We start from the raw sequence: 12,300 nt of genomic DNA, 5'->3' as shown, positions 1-12,300 counted from the left end.
CGGGCCAAATCGGTGTGCTATAGCCCTCGATTTCGGGTGTGGGCCTGGTGTTCGGGCATGTTGTGGGCCAAAAATCATCCCGGGCATTCCAGAGAGGTTGGGGATCATCCCAGTATGGTTCGTTGAAATTTTCGTGGCCATTTGGGTCAGCAAAAGGGCGAAACAGCGCGAACGGGGCATTTTTGGGCCAAATCGGTGTTCTATATAGCCCACAGTTTCGGGGGTGAGCCCAGGGTCCGGGCGTACTGTGGGCCGAAATCGATTGGGGAGTGCCAAGGATGTTTGGGATCATCCCAGTATGGTCCGTTTAAATTTTCGTGGCTATTTGGGTGGATAAACGGGCAAAACAGTGCAAACGAGGCATTTTTGGGCCAAATCGGTGTGATATAGCCCATGATTTTGGGGGTGGGCCTGGGGTCCAGGCATACTGTGGGCCAAAAATCGATCGGGGCATGCTAAGGAGGTTGGGGATTGTCCCAGTATGGTCCGTTTAAATTTTTGTGGCTATTTGGGAGGACAAACGGGCGAAACGGCGCGATTAGGGCATTTTCGGGCTTAAACGGGGTGCTATAACCCATGGTTTCAGGGGTAGGCCCGGGGTCCAGGCATGCTGTGGGCGGCCAAAAATCGATCGGTGCGTGGCCGAGAGGTTGGGGATCATCCTAATATGATCCGTTAAAATTTTTGTGGCCATTTGGGTGGACAAACGGGCGAAACGAAGCAGTCGGGGCATTTTCTGGCCAAATCGATGTGCTATAGCCCACAGTTTCGGGGTGGGCTCGGGGTTAAAGCGTTCTACGGGTCAAAAATCGATCGGGGCATGCCAGGAAGGTTGGGGATCGTCTTAGTGTGGTCCATTTAAATTTTCGTGGCCATTTGGTTGATAAACGGGCGAAACGGTGCGATCGGGTCATTTTTGAGCCAAATCGATGTGCTATAGCCCTCGGTTTCGGGGGTGGGCTCGGTGTTCGGGCATGCTGTGGGTCAAAAATCATCTCGGGCATTCCAGGGAGGTTGGGGATCATCCCAGTATGATTCGTTGAAATTTTTGTGGCCATTTGGGTCGGCAAACGGGTGAAACAACGCGAACGGGACATTTTTAGGCCAAATCGGTGTGCTATAGCCCACGGTTTCGGGGGTGGGCCCGGGGTCCGGGCGTGCTATGGGCCGAAAATTGATTAGGGCGTGCCAGGGAGGTTGAAGATCATCCCAGTGTGATCCATTTAAATTTTTGTCGCCATTTGGGTGGACAAACGGGAGAAATGGCGCGAATGGTGCATTTTCGGACTAAATCGGTCTGCTATAGCCCACGATTTTGGGGGTGGGCCGGTTTCTAGGTGTGCTATACGCCAAAAATCGATCGAGGCATCCCAAGGAGGTTGTGGATCTTCCTAGTGTTGTTCATTTAAATTTTCGTGGCCATTTGGGTGGACAAATGGGGGAAACGACGCGAATGGGGCATTTTCGAGCCAAATCGATGTGCTATATCCCATGGTTTTAGGGGTGAGCTTGGGGTCCAGGCATGCTGTAGGTTAAAAATCGACCGGGGCGTGCTAGGGAGGTTGGGGATCGTCCCAGTGTGGTTCGTTTAAATTTTCGTGGCCATTTGGGTGGACAAACGGGCGAAACGGCGCAAACGGGGCATTTTCAGGCCCAATCAGTATGCTATAGCCCACAATTTAGGGCTTGGGCCCGGGGTCCGGGCATGCTGTGGGACGAAAATTGATCGGGACATGCCAAGGAGGTTAGGGATCATCCCAGTGTGGTCCGTTTAAATTTTCGTGGCCATTTAGGTGGACAAACTGGTGAAACGACGCGAACATGGCATTTTTGAGCCAAATCGGTGTGCTATACCCCACGGTTTCGGGGGTGGGCCAGGGGTTCGGGCATGCTGTAGGCCAAAAATCGATCGGAGCGTGCCAGTGAGGATGGGGATCGTCCCAGTGTGGTCCGTTTAAATTTTTGTGGGAAATGCTAGCAATTGAGAAGAACCAGACATGGGAGTTGGTGAATCTACCGGATGAAAAGGAACTCATTGGACTCAAATGGGAGTTCAAAGTCAAGCATCACGCAGACGGGAGCATATAGAGATACAAAGCCAGGTTCGCAGCTAAGGGATATGTACAACATCAAGGTATTGATTATGATGAAACGTTTCACTTGTTGCTCATTTTGAAATGGTTAGAATACTGTTATATTTGGCCGCTAAATTGAGCTGGCCTGTTTATCAATTTGATGTTAAATCTGCATTCCTAAATGGGGATTTGGAAGAGGAAGTTTATGTTTCCCAACCTGAGGATTTTGTTATTAGTGGCAATAAGAGCAAAGTTAACAAACTCAAGAAGGCACTTTATGGGATAAAACAAGGGCCGAGGGCATGGTACAATAAAATTGACTCGTACTTTCTGAGGTATGGATTTGAAAAGAGTGAGAATGGGGCTACGTTGTATGTAAAGAAACAAGGTACGAGGGATTTTATGGTAGTTTCTCTATGTGGATGACATGATTTATATGGGATCATCTTAAACTTTAGTTGTTGAATTTAAATCTTGCATGATGGAGTTTGAAATGTTAGATTTGGGTATTTCTCAATACGTTCTTGGTCTTCAAGAGAAACTGGTGGAGAATGGGATTTTTATTTCTCAAATGAAGTATGCAAAAAACCTCTTGTTCAAGTTTGTTACGCATAATTGTAAAGTGGCTGCCACACCCATGAATGCAAATGAAAAGTTTCAGCTTGAAGATGGCACAGATCTTGCCGATCCTAGTCACTACAGAAGCTTGATTGGAGGTTTGAACTACGTAACACATACTCATCCTGATATCATGTTTTCTGTGAGTATGTTGTCTAGGTATATGCATTGTCCTACCAAGCAACATCTTGATGCTGCCAAAAGAGTGTTGCATTATATTGCTGGGACTGTTGACTTCGGGATTTGGTACTCCAAAGTTGCAGATTTCAGCTTGATAGGGTACAGTGATAGTGATTGGGCAGGAAGTATAGATAACATAAAGATTACTTCTGGAAATGTTTTCAGTTTAGGATCTGGAGTGGTTTCTTGTAGTTCAAAGAAACATGATGTGGTTGCATTATCATCATCAGAAGCAGAGTATGTTGCTGTAACTTCAGCAGCATGTCAGACCATATGGTTGCGAAGATTGTTGATTGATGTTTTATATCGGCAGAAGGATGCAACAAAGATATTCTGTGATAACAAGGCAACAATTGCAATGACAAAGAATCCGGTTTTTCACAGCAGAACAAAGCACATTGACATCCGTTATCATTTCATTCGTGACCTGACAGCAAAACGTGATATAGAGTTAAAGTTCTGCAGTACAAGAGATCAAATTGCAGATGTCTTCACCAAGGCACTCCCACAAGCCAAGCATGATCATTTCTGGCAGAAACTTGGAGTTTGTAATTTTGAATCAAGGGGGTGTGTTAAATATTGATTCAAAGGTCGTTAGTGCTTCCTAATTAGTTGGCAGAGTAACATGTTTGTTAAGAGTCCTAGTTTAGTTAAAGCATATCTCTGTTAGTTGCTAATATTTAGGTTAGTGGATAATTAGTGTCGAGTAAGTGGGTAGTCCTATGTAACATGGTTTAGTTGTATGAATGAAAAGTACGTGAAGTTCTCTGCAACTATATTCTTCTTCTTAGACATTTCTCCTCTTTTCTTCAATTCCCCAACAAACTGAACATGGCGGAGGAGCTGGGAAGATATAATCAGACAAATAAAATTTCTTGGATGGTCTTCGACTGCACTCGGTGGAAAGAGTATCAAGAATACCATAGCGAAGAAATGCCTTGGTCCTTTGGTTCTATTTCTGGGCCATGAAGCAAGATCATAGACTTGTATGACCTGGCTGCAGAAACTGAAGTGACATAAGAGGGAACAATTTCCAACACAATTTTAACCCCACACAAGCCTCCTCTCCTCGTCGACATCTAAACCCTGGTTAAAATTTAACCATATCCCAAACTCTGATGACATACAGGCTGATGTTTCTGAAGTTTTCATAAATGTATCTCAACCTTTTTCAGGCAGCAATAAACTCAAAGGCTAGAGTGGGTTTTGGGAGGCTGTGCCAACCTACTTTCCAACGATATATCCAATCCACTCCAAAATTAGCTCTTTGAATTTAAGCTATCCTACCGTTCAAGTACCTTATATTGGAAAGCTCATCAGCGACTTCCAAAATTTGCAGCTGTTGTGGGTGGGTTCTAGCTTGTGTTTTACTTTTTTATAAAGTTGCATATTTTCAGCAGTCGAGACTTGATAAATTAACTGTGTTTGTGATTAAAAAGAAAAGTTGATCATGATTATCATCCGAATATCTTCTGAGTGTTTTGTCTAAGTTGTAAATGCAGAAGTTTCTGAGAGAAGAACAATAATCCTAACTTATTATTTGTTGTGCTATTCTGATAACGCCAGGGATATATAAACAGTGTCAACAAGCTTCAGTGTATATTGAAATGACATATGGACTAAAGATTTTCCAGTTATTTAATTCTTGGTCCTACACTTACAATAGTTTTAAAGCTCTTCTGGTCTAGTGGCTCTAATCTGCCTAACTGGTTATCTATCTTATACTTTAAGTCATTTGGAATGGATGTGATGCATGTGTTAGATTACATTGAAGATAGTGGTCTTCAGGAGATTGTTAACTCTTGTATGGAACTTCAAGAGCTTAGGGTGTTCCCTTCTGATCCATTTTCTCCAGGACCGAATGTATCCTTGACAGAGCAAGTTCTTGTAGCTATCTCAGTGGGCTGCCCTAAGCTTCAGTCAGTTTTATACTTCTGCCGCCAAATGACAAATGACGCGTTGGTTACTATTGCAAGGAACCGTCCTAATATGATCCGATTTCGTTTGTGTATTATCGAGCCTCAAACACCTGATTACTCAACCCTTGAACCACATGATGCTGGTTTTTGGGCCATTGTTCAACACTGTAAGGAATTGCGTCGACTTTCTCTTTCTGTCCTCCTTACAGATCGTGTGTTTGAGTACATCGGGGTTCATGCTAAGAAGTTAGAGATGCTTTCCTTAGTCTTTGCAGGGGATAGAGATCTAGGCCTCCATTACGTTCTCTCTGGTTGTGAGAACCTCCGTAAGCTGGAGATTAGAGACTGCCCCTTTGGCGACGAGGCTTTGTTGGCCAATGCGATCCCTTTGGATGTCTAACTGTTCAGTAAGTTTTGAAGCATATAAGCTGCTAGCGCAGAAGTTTCCAGAGCTTAATGTTGAAGTTATAGATGAGAGGGGTCATCCGAATACGAGGCCAGAAAGTTGCACCGTTGAGAAACTTTACATATACAAGACACAGTGTCAGGAAGGAGGTTCGACACTCATGGTTTTGTTTGGATAATTGATGAAGATGCAACATCGACCCCATATAGCAACGGGAATTGCTCTCTATCTTCTGTCTAGAAAAGACTTCAGGTATTAGTTCCGTGCTGATTTTTCTCCTTGTGTAGTTGCAGTGCTCGTTATGGTGGGGTTGAAGCTCGTGAGCCATCGATTTTACCCTTTGGTGAGCGTCTTCGCAGCAATTAGTCACAAATAATGAGTTTAAACTCTTCATGTTGTGCTGCATCACTAAGGACTACTATGTATTTTTTTGGGTGGAAGGGGACAGGTCCAACTGTGTATCCTATTTTGTATCATTATATATCCATTTAATTTTCTGTAGTGACTTGTTCATCTGGTGAAATGGTGTTGTAATGTACTTTGGGTCATGTATTGTTCAACTTTAATTGTAAGTCTCTCTGAAGATTTATGTGAACCTTTCATTCATTTGAGTATTGGAATTCCATTTGTTCAACTTTTAGGGTTCTACTATGAGTTAGTTTGATAACCAAGTTTGTACTTGTTCAAAGTGGGATTTTGGCCTAAGTAGGTCAAATGTTCAAGGAGAGGGAGTCGTGAGTGCTTATATGCAGTCTACAACCTTTTCACTTAACGACCTGTCTTTCATGATTAATGTTTATTGGGATTGTGACAGAGTGGTATCTCAGTACCCCAATCGAGGTTAAACGGTTGCTTTGACCACAGAGTGGTATAAGATGGGACTTCAGACACAGTAGGTTTGGACAGCCAAAGGCAAATCTACAGCGTAATCTATGGCTTCACTTGAATCTAATACCTCTCTCCAAATCCTTTTGTATGTATTAAGATGTCGACTTAAATAACTATAAACATGTGATTATGAACTCAATTACTATGCTGAATGCAAAGATTAGAAAAAATTACTGCTATACTACTGTACTATTGTAACAAAAGCAAAAGCATGAACCAATGTATACGTATCACCATTCTGCTAAAAAGGTCTATTAATGTTCAAAATTCCAAACGAAAATTATACTTTCAAAAGCTCATTCATGCACATAGTCGCTTTTATTGGTATACCGAGAGTTCCTCCACGTATTATTCGACATAACATGGATACCGGATTCCTCTTGGATGATTTAAGCAGATGGCATGGTGATATATAACTGCGCTACTCTAACCACTTGAATAACTCCGAGCAATAGATTCTCAGATCCGAACCTTCCTGCATTAGACTTTATGATGCAATCCCTCTGGGTGATAGTTTCCATGATGTGTATCCAAGTAAAAGTTGCTTCATTTCTAATTGAGTTGCAGCTAGATAACAGACTTCTCTTCGTTAATGGACTTAAAGGTGCCATCTGCAGAAAAGAAGACACGGTTAGAAGCCAAAATCGGAAAAGAATTAAGAAGGACAATTTAACCTAGAACCTCCATTACCCCGGAAAGATTCAATACTTCTAATAATGGCCTTGTGGCATCAACTTTGCCATTAAATTGTGAGAATAAGCAATGGAGGCCTTGAGGATTCTTTACAACGGAACAGGAGATGCGTGCTCATCAGTGAAGGAGGCCGATAGCCATGTTTAGCCTGTAGAAGATATTCAAATTGCAATCTATCAACGGAGTAGGTTATAGCCATTTACCTAATGGTACTCAAATAAAACTTCTTTTCTAAGAAACAGGAGGGAAATATGCAGCAATTTTGTCTAGAAGTTTGAGGTGGCATTCTTAGGAACAACTTTTACTGTTGATCATTAAAAACAGCAGTCTCTCATCTCGAAATGCTTATCGGTGGCTGATTCTTGGTGATGTAAATTACACAACCCTGCATCACAATTCAAGCTCTTTTCACTTCTTATTGCATTGGACTTTCTCAGAAACTTTATTACCTGCAGAGGTTCACATTGTTGGTGCTGATGCTATTTCTTCAAAGATTTACAAAAACTGAGATATAGGGTATGGTATAGAGGTTGCCAATTACCTTTTGTTTGACTTCCTTCTTGCTCATCCCATGTATGTTTCAAATAGAGAAGTTCTAAGCATAGCAGCGGCACGCCAACTAGGAGGTGTGAACTGAGCATGTCGGAAGAGCTCGGGGAAGCAGGGACGGGTTCTGCTTTTTGACAAGGGACAGAATGAAAGAAACTTCTATTAATTATGCTTCAGATTATGAACTTTTGAATAACAATTCATTGAACATATGTATAACATTTAATATAGATGACTATTGTATGACGTACTGATGATTTCTTTGTTTCCTCCTCTATTTCTCCTTCATTTTCTTCATTCTACCAAAGTAACTTCTCCTTCCCTTCCTTTCACGTTCTCAGGATCTGATGTATAAAATGTTATTTCGAGATATTTATGACAAATTGTTAATTTACACACATACGCACAAAGAAGAAGAGCAGTTTATAAGATGATGAAGAAAACAGAAGACCCGAATATTCAAGAAAACCAACCATTTTTTACTACACATTATTGTCATAAGTCTTCTGAAAAAATTGTGAAAATTATCTGCACACTTGAGCATACATCATAACAAATGCTTGCTATTTTGAATTGTTTTTTCCTTATTACTAAAAGCTTATAGCGCTGAAACGGGATCACATCATCTACTAATTTCTACTTAACGTTCACAGAAAGTTCAGTTGAGAATTCATCAAACACATTGTAAACAACACGCGTAAATTTGGTTTCTAAGCAGCAAATAATAGAGAAGAACCTGTCTTAGATAACTGGATATTATTAGGGCCAAGGATCTGAAGCTTGTCTTCTCCCGTGTTATCTTCAACATATTGTTTAATCTCAAAAGCTGAATCTTTAAGTTGAGGGCTTTGAAAACACTTGCTAAGACTCCATTGATGGAGCTAAGAAGAGGAGAAAGATCAAAATTATAACTGCTTCAAAACTTATGTGTTACAATCATATTGTTGTGCCTTATATAGGCAACAAAATATCTAATAACTACCTTTCTTCTAGAACACTCAATTTGACAGCTCATTGCCACTCACTAATCATTGTCTAACAACCTCCAACAACTTATATAGTTGACTCAGCAATATGCTACTAACTAGTTGAATGCCTACTCTTATCGGTATTACACATCAGTGGAACAGGTAGTCGTGTATGTTCCAAAACACTCCCCCTCAAGCTGCAGGGTGCAGAACATTTAGCACACCAAGCTTGCTAACTAAGTGGGCATGTTGAGAAAGACTTAGGCCCTTGGTAAGCAAATCGGCAAGTTGATCAGTCTACTGAACATGTAGAGCCTTAATCAATCCATCTTTGATTTTGTCCCTAATGAAATGACAGTCAATCTCAATGTGTTTGGTTCTCTCATGGAACACAGGGTTGTTGGCCAGTTGAATGGCTGAATTACTGTCATTACAAACTGAAATAGGGAGGTTGATAGGGACCTTAAGTTCCTGAAACAATCCAACCAGCCAAGTGAGTTCTGCAACTGCTGAAGCCATGCTTCTGTACTCAGCTTCAGCAGAACTCCTGGAAACAGTGTGTTGCTTCTTGGACTTCTATAATATGAGTGATTCACCAAAGTGAATAGCGTAACAAGTAACTGATCTTATGGTGTTTGGACAAGCAGCCCAATCAGAGTCACACCAGCAAGTCAAAGTATTAACAGGTTCAGCCTTTAACCAGACACCTTGGCCAACAGAATTTTTTAGGTACCTGACTACCCTAGTAGCTAGCTGCTTCCCAGTGAGACTTCTTGGGATGTTGCATGAATTGGTTGAGAGTCTGGACAACAAAGTTAATGTCTGGCCTTGTAATAGTAGCATACATAAGCTTCCCAACAAGTCTTTGGTAAGAGGAAATGTCAGACAACAGTTCATCACCTTGTGCACCTGTTGCTTGTTCATACTCAATAGAGGTGAGCCTGGCATTAGAATCTAAGGGAGTAATAACAGGCTTAGCACCACTAAGACTTATTTCAGCAATCAACTCTAGAATATACTTCCTTTGGTTCAGAATGATCCCTGATGTTGATCTTTAAACTTTAATACCCAAAGAATACTTGAGATCCCCCAAGTCTTTCATCTTAAATTGCTGATGCAACTTGATTTTGGTAGCATTGATCAAGGAGGCACTACTTCCAGTGATTAGTAAATCAACAACATAAACAAGAACTATAACAGTATCATTACCTTGATGCAGGGTGAATAGGGAACAATCATGTGAACTTTGAGTAAAACCAGCATCAAGTAAGGCACGAGTAAGCTTAATATTCCACTTCTTGGAGGCTTGCTTAAGACCATACAAGGATTTGATCAACTTACACACCTTGTGCTCCCCCTGTCTTCTAAATCCTTCAGGCATTTCCATGTAAACTTCCTCCTCAAGATCCCCTTGGAGGAATGCATTATGCATATCTATTTGATGAATATTCCAACCTTTAGATGCAACTAGTGCAATCATATATCTGACTGTAACCCTTCTTGTTGGCTATATCCTTTGGCCACTAACCTTGCTTTGAACCTCTCTACTTCACCATTGGCAAGATATTTGATTTTGTATATCCATTTGGAACCAATAGTATTCTTCCCTTTAGGTAGATCAACAATGACCCATGTCTTGTTAGCTTCCAAGGCTTGAACCTCTGATTTCATAGCTTTTACCTACCTTTTATCTTTTACAGCCTGTTTATAATGCTGAGGCTCAGTCAAAGTGGAGAATTTGGATAAATAACACTAATAAGTAGGACTCAGATTGTTATAAGACAAGCTGCTGGCTAATGGATTTTTGCATCTCTGATTTCTTGAAGTATCAACATAATCATGCATCCACACTAGTGGTCTACTTGTTCTCGTAGGTCTACTAAAAGAGGGTTGAGGAAGGGAACAGTTATCTTGACATGTTTCTTCATGAGTGGTGCCAGGTGAAGCTACACCAGGAACTTCATCATCAGAAATGTCATCCTCCTCAATTGGAGCTCCTTCAGTAACACTCTCAATATTTGTTTCATGAAATGTTTCTTCATCTGTAAGAATCAAGAATTCAGTAATATTTTCTCCAGATGAGGAAGCTTGTGTATTTTGTGCTGGTGAGGAAGCAAAAGGAAATGCTTCTTCATGAAACACAACATCTCTACTAACTAATAGTTTCTTTGAGGTGATATCCAACAGTAAATACTCCTTCTGAGATTCTGAATATCCCATCAAAACTGCAGGTTTCGCCCTTTCTGTGAACTTATCACCTCTTGGGAGGATAGTAACACAACACAAGCATCCAAATACCCTGAGATGTGATAACTTGGGATCCTTGGAAAACATCAACTGAAATGAGCTCTTACCACTTAGAATAGAAGATGGTAACCTGTTCATTAGATATACTTCAGCCTTTACACATAGTCCCCAATACTTAATGGGCAAGTGAGACTGAAAATTAAGGGCTCTAGCTATGTTTAATATGTGTCTGTGCTTCCTCTGCACAACTCCATTCTATTGAGGAGTATGAGGACAGTTGGTCTGATGTAGTATGCCCAGGGACTGGAACAGTGTCTTACATTGAGAGTTGATAAATTCAGTGCCATTATTAGATCTAATGATTTTTTCCATTATGCCAAACTGAGTTTTAATCATGGAAATAAATGTCTTAATGGCCACTATGTCCTCATACTTTAACTGAAACAGGTGTACCCAAGTGTATCTACTATGGTCATCTACCATAGTCAATAAGTAATACTTGTTGTCAAAAGTAGAAGTATTATATGGACCCCACAAATCCATGTGTACAAGTTCAAAACATGTAGAGCATCTAGTAGCACTTAAAGGGAATGGCAATCTTGTCTGTTTAGCTAGTGGACACATAAAACATTTATTCAACATATTTGCATCACTAGGATTCTTCATAATGTCTAAACACTTGAGAACCTGAGCAGCAGGGTGTCCAAGTCTTTGGTGCCATAAGATGTAACTGGAAGTGGAGACTTCTGCAATAAATCTATTGGCTTTTGATCTTGACTCATTATCACCCTTAAGAACATATAGTTCACTCTCTTGTCTACCAATCCCCTTCACCTTGCCATTGAAGAGGTCCCGAAGGATACAAAAATTAGGATAAAAGGATAGAAAACATGAAAGTTCCTTGGTTATCTTGGCAACAGACAGTAAATTGAGTTTGAAGTCTGAAACATGTAGAACATTTTTTATCACATCATCTGCAAAAATGTGAGTTTCTCCTGTGTGTGAGATTGTTACTTCATCACCTGTTGAAAGGTGCAACTTATCCACATGCTTGGAGTCTAATCTGGTACCTCCTTTAAACAAGTGTCAATGTGCAGACACATGATGTGTAGCACCTGAGTCTACAATCCAACTGTCAGAACATGCTTTGGACAAGAAACAATTAGTAATACCTATCGTATTGACTTGTTTCATATCTGTTGTGTCTTTGTTCAATATAGTTATAATCTGAGTATACTCTTCCTCAGTGAATGTGTGAGGCTTGGCCTTTGGTGTGTGAGTCACTTCATGACTAGAACTATCAGCATTAACTTGACCAACTACCATAGTTGAAGCCTGAGAAATAGACCTGTGATCAGTGTTTACAAAGTTGTTACTGCCAGTATACTGTGATCTGAAATTAGAGTTGTAGCCTTGTTTCTTCCTGTTCTTCCAGTCATTTGGATACCCTACCAACTTATATCAAGTTTTCTTGGTATGACCCAATAGATGGAAATAATCACACTTTCTACCTCTATAGTTAGAGTTGCTTTATCCAAAGACATAATTTCGATTCACTTGCATAGCAAGTGGTTCTGATCTATCATTCATAGTCATCATACATGTTGAATGTTGGATTTCATCCTCTATGAGCATAGCATAAGCTTGATTGAGAGTAGGAGTCACTTCTTTCAGCAATATCTGTCTTCTAGCTTGGCCACTTAAAAACTATAAAAGTCTAAGTTGACACATATGATCTGAGTACTCTCTAGATGTAG

General features: G+C 40.7%; 1 long non-coding RNA gene and 1 pseudogene across 1 annotated transcript; one reads left to right on the top strand and one right to left on the bottom strand.

Annotated features, from left to right (window-relative positions):
• Window positions 1-4,597: 4,597 nt before the first annotated feature.
• LOC124899208 lies at window positions 4,598-5,638 on the top strand (annotated as a pseudogene).
• A 561-nt stretch (window positions 5,639-6,199) lies between these two features.
• On the bottom strand, window positions 6,200-12,235 carry LOC107873741. The gene is made up of 5 exons (XR_001675509.2): window positions 8,065-12,235; window positions 7,580-7,672; window positions 7,321-7,452; window positions 6,777-7,228; window positions 6,200-6,697 (listed from the first exon to the last, which is right to left on the bottom strand). It is a non-coding gene; the product is annotated as an uncharacterized LOC107873741 (long non-coding RNA).
• Window positions 12,236-12,300: the final 65 nt, after the last annotated feature.

The sequence above is a fragment of the Capsicum annuum genome, chromosome 6, assembly GCF_002878395.1.
Source record: "Capsicum annuum cultivar UCD-10X-F1 chromosome 6, UCD10Xv1.1, whole genome shotgun sequence".
Classification (NCBI taxonomy): Eukaryota; Viridiplantae; Streptophyta; class Magnoliopsida; order Solanales; family Solanaceae; genus Capsicum; species Capsicum annuum.
Note: the sequence above shows the minus strand (reverse complement) of the source record. Positions and strands in the feature narration are given on the sequence as shown.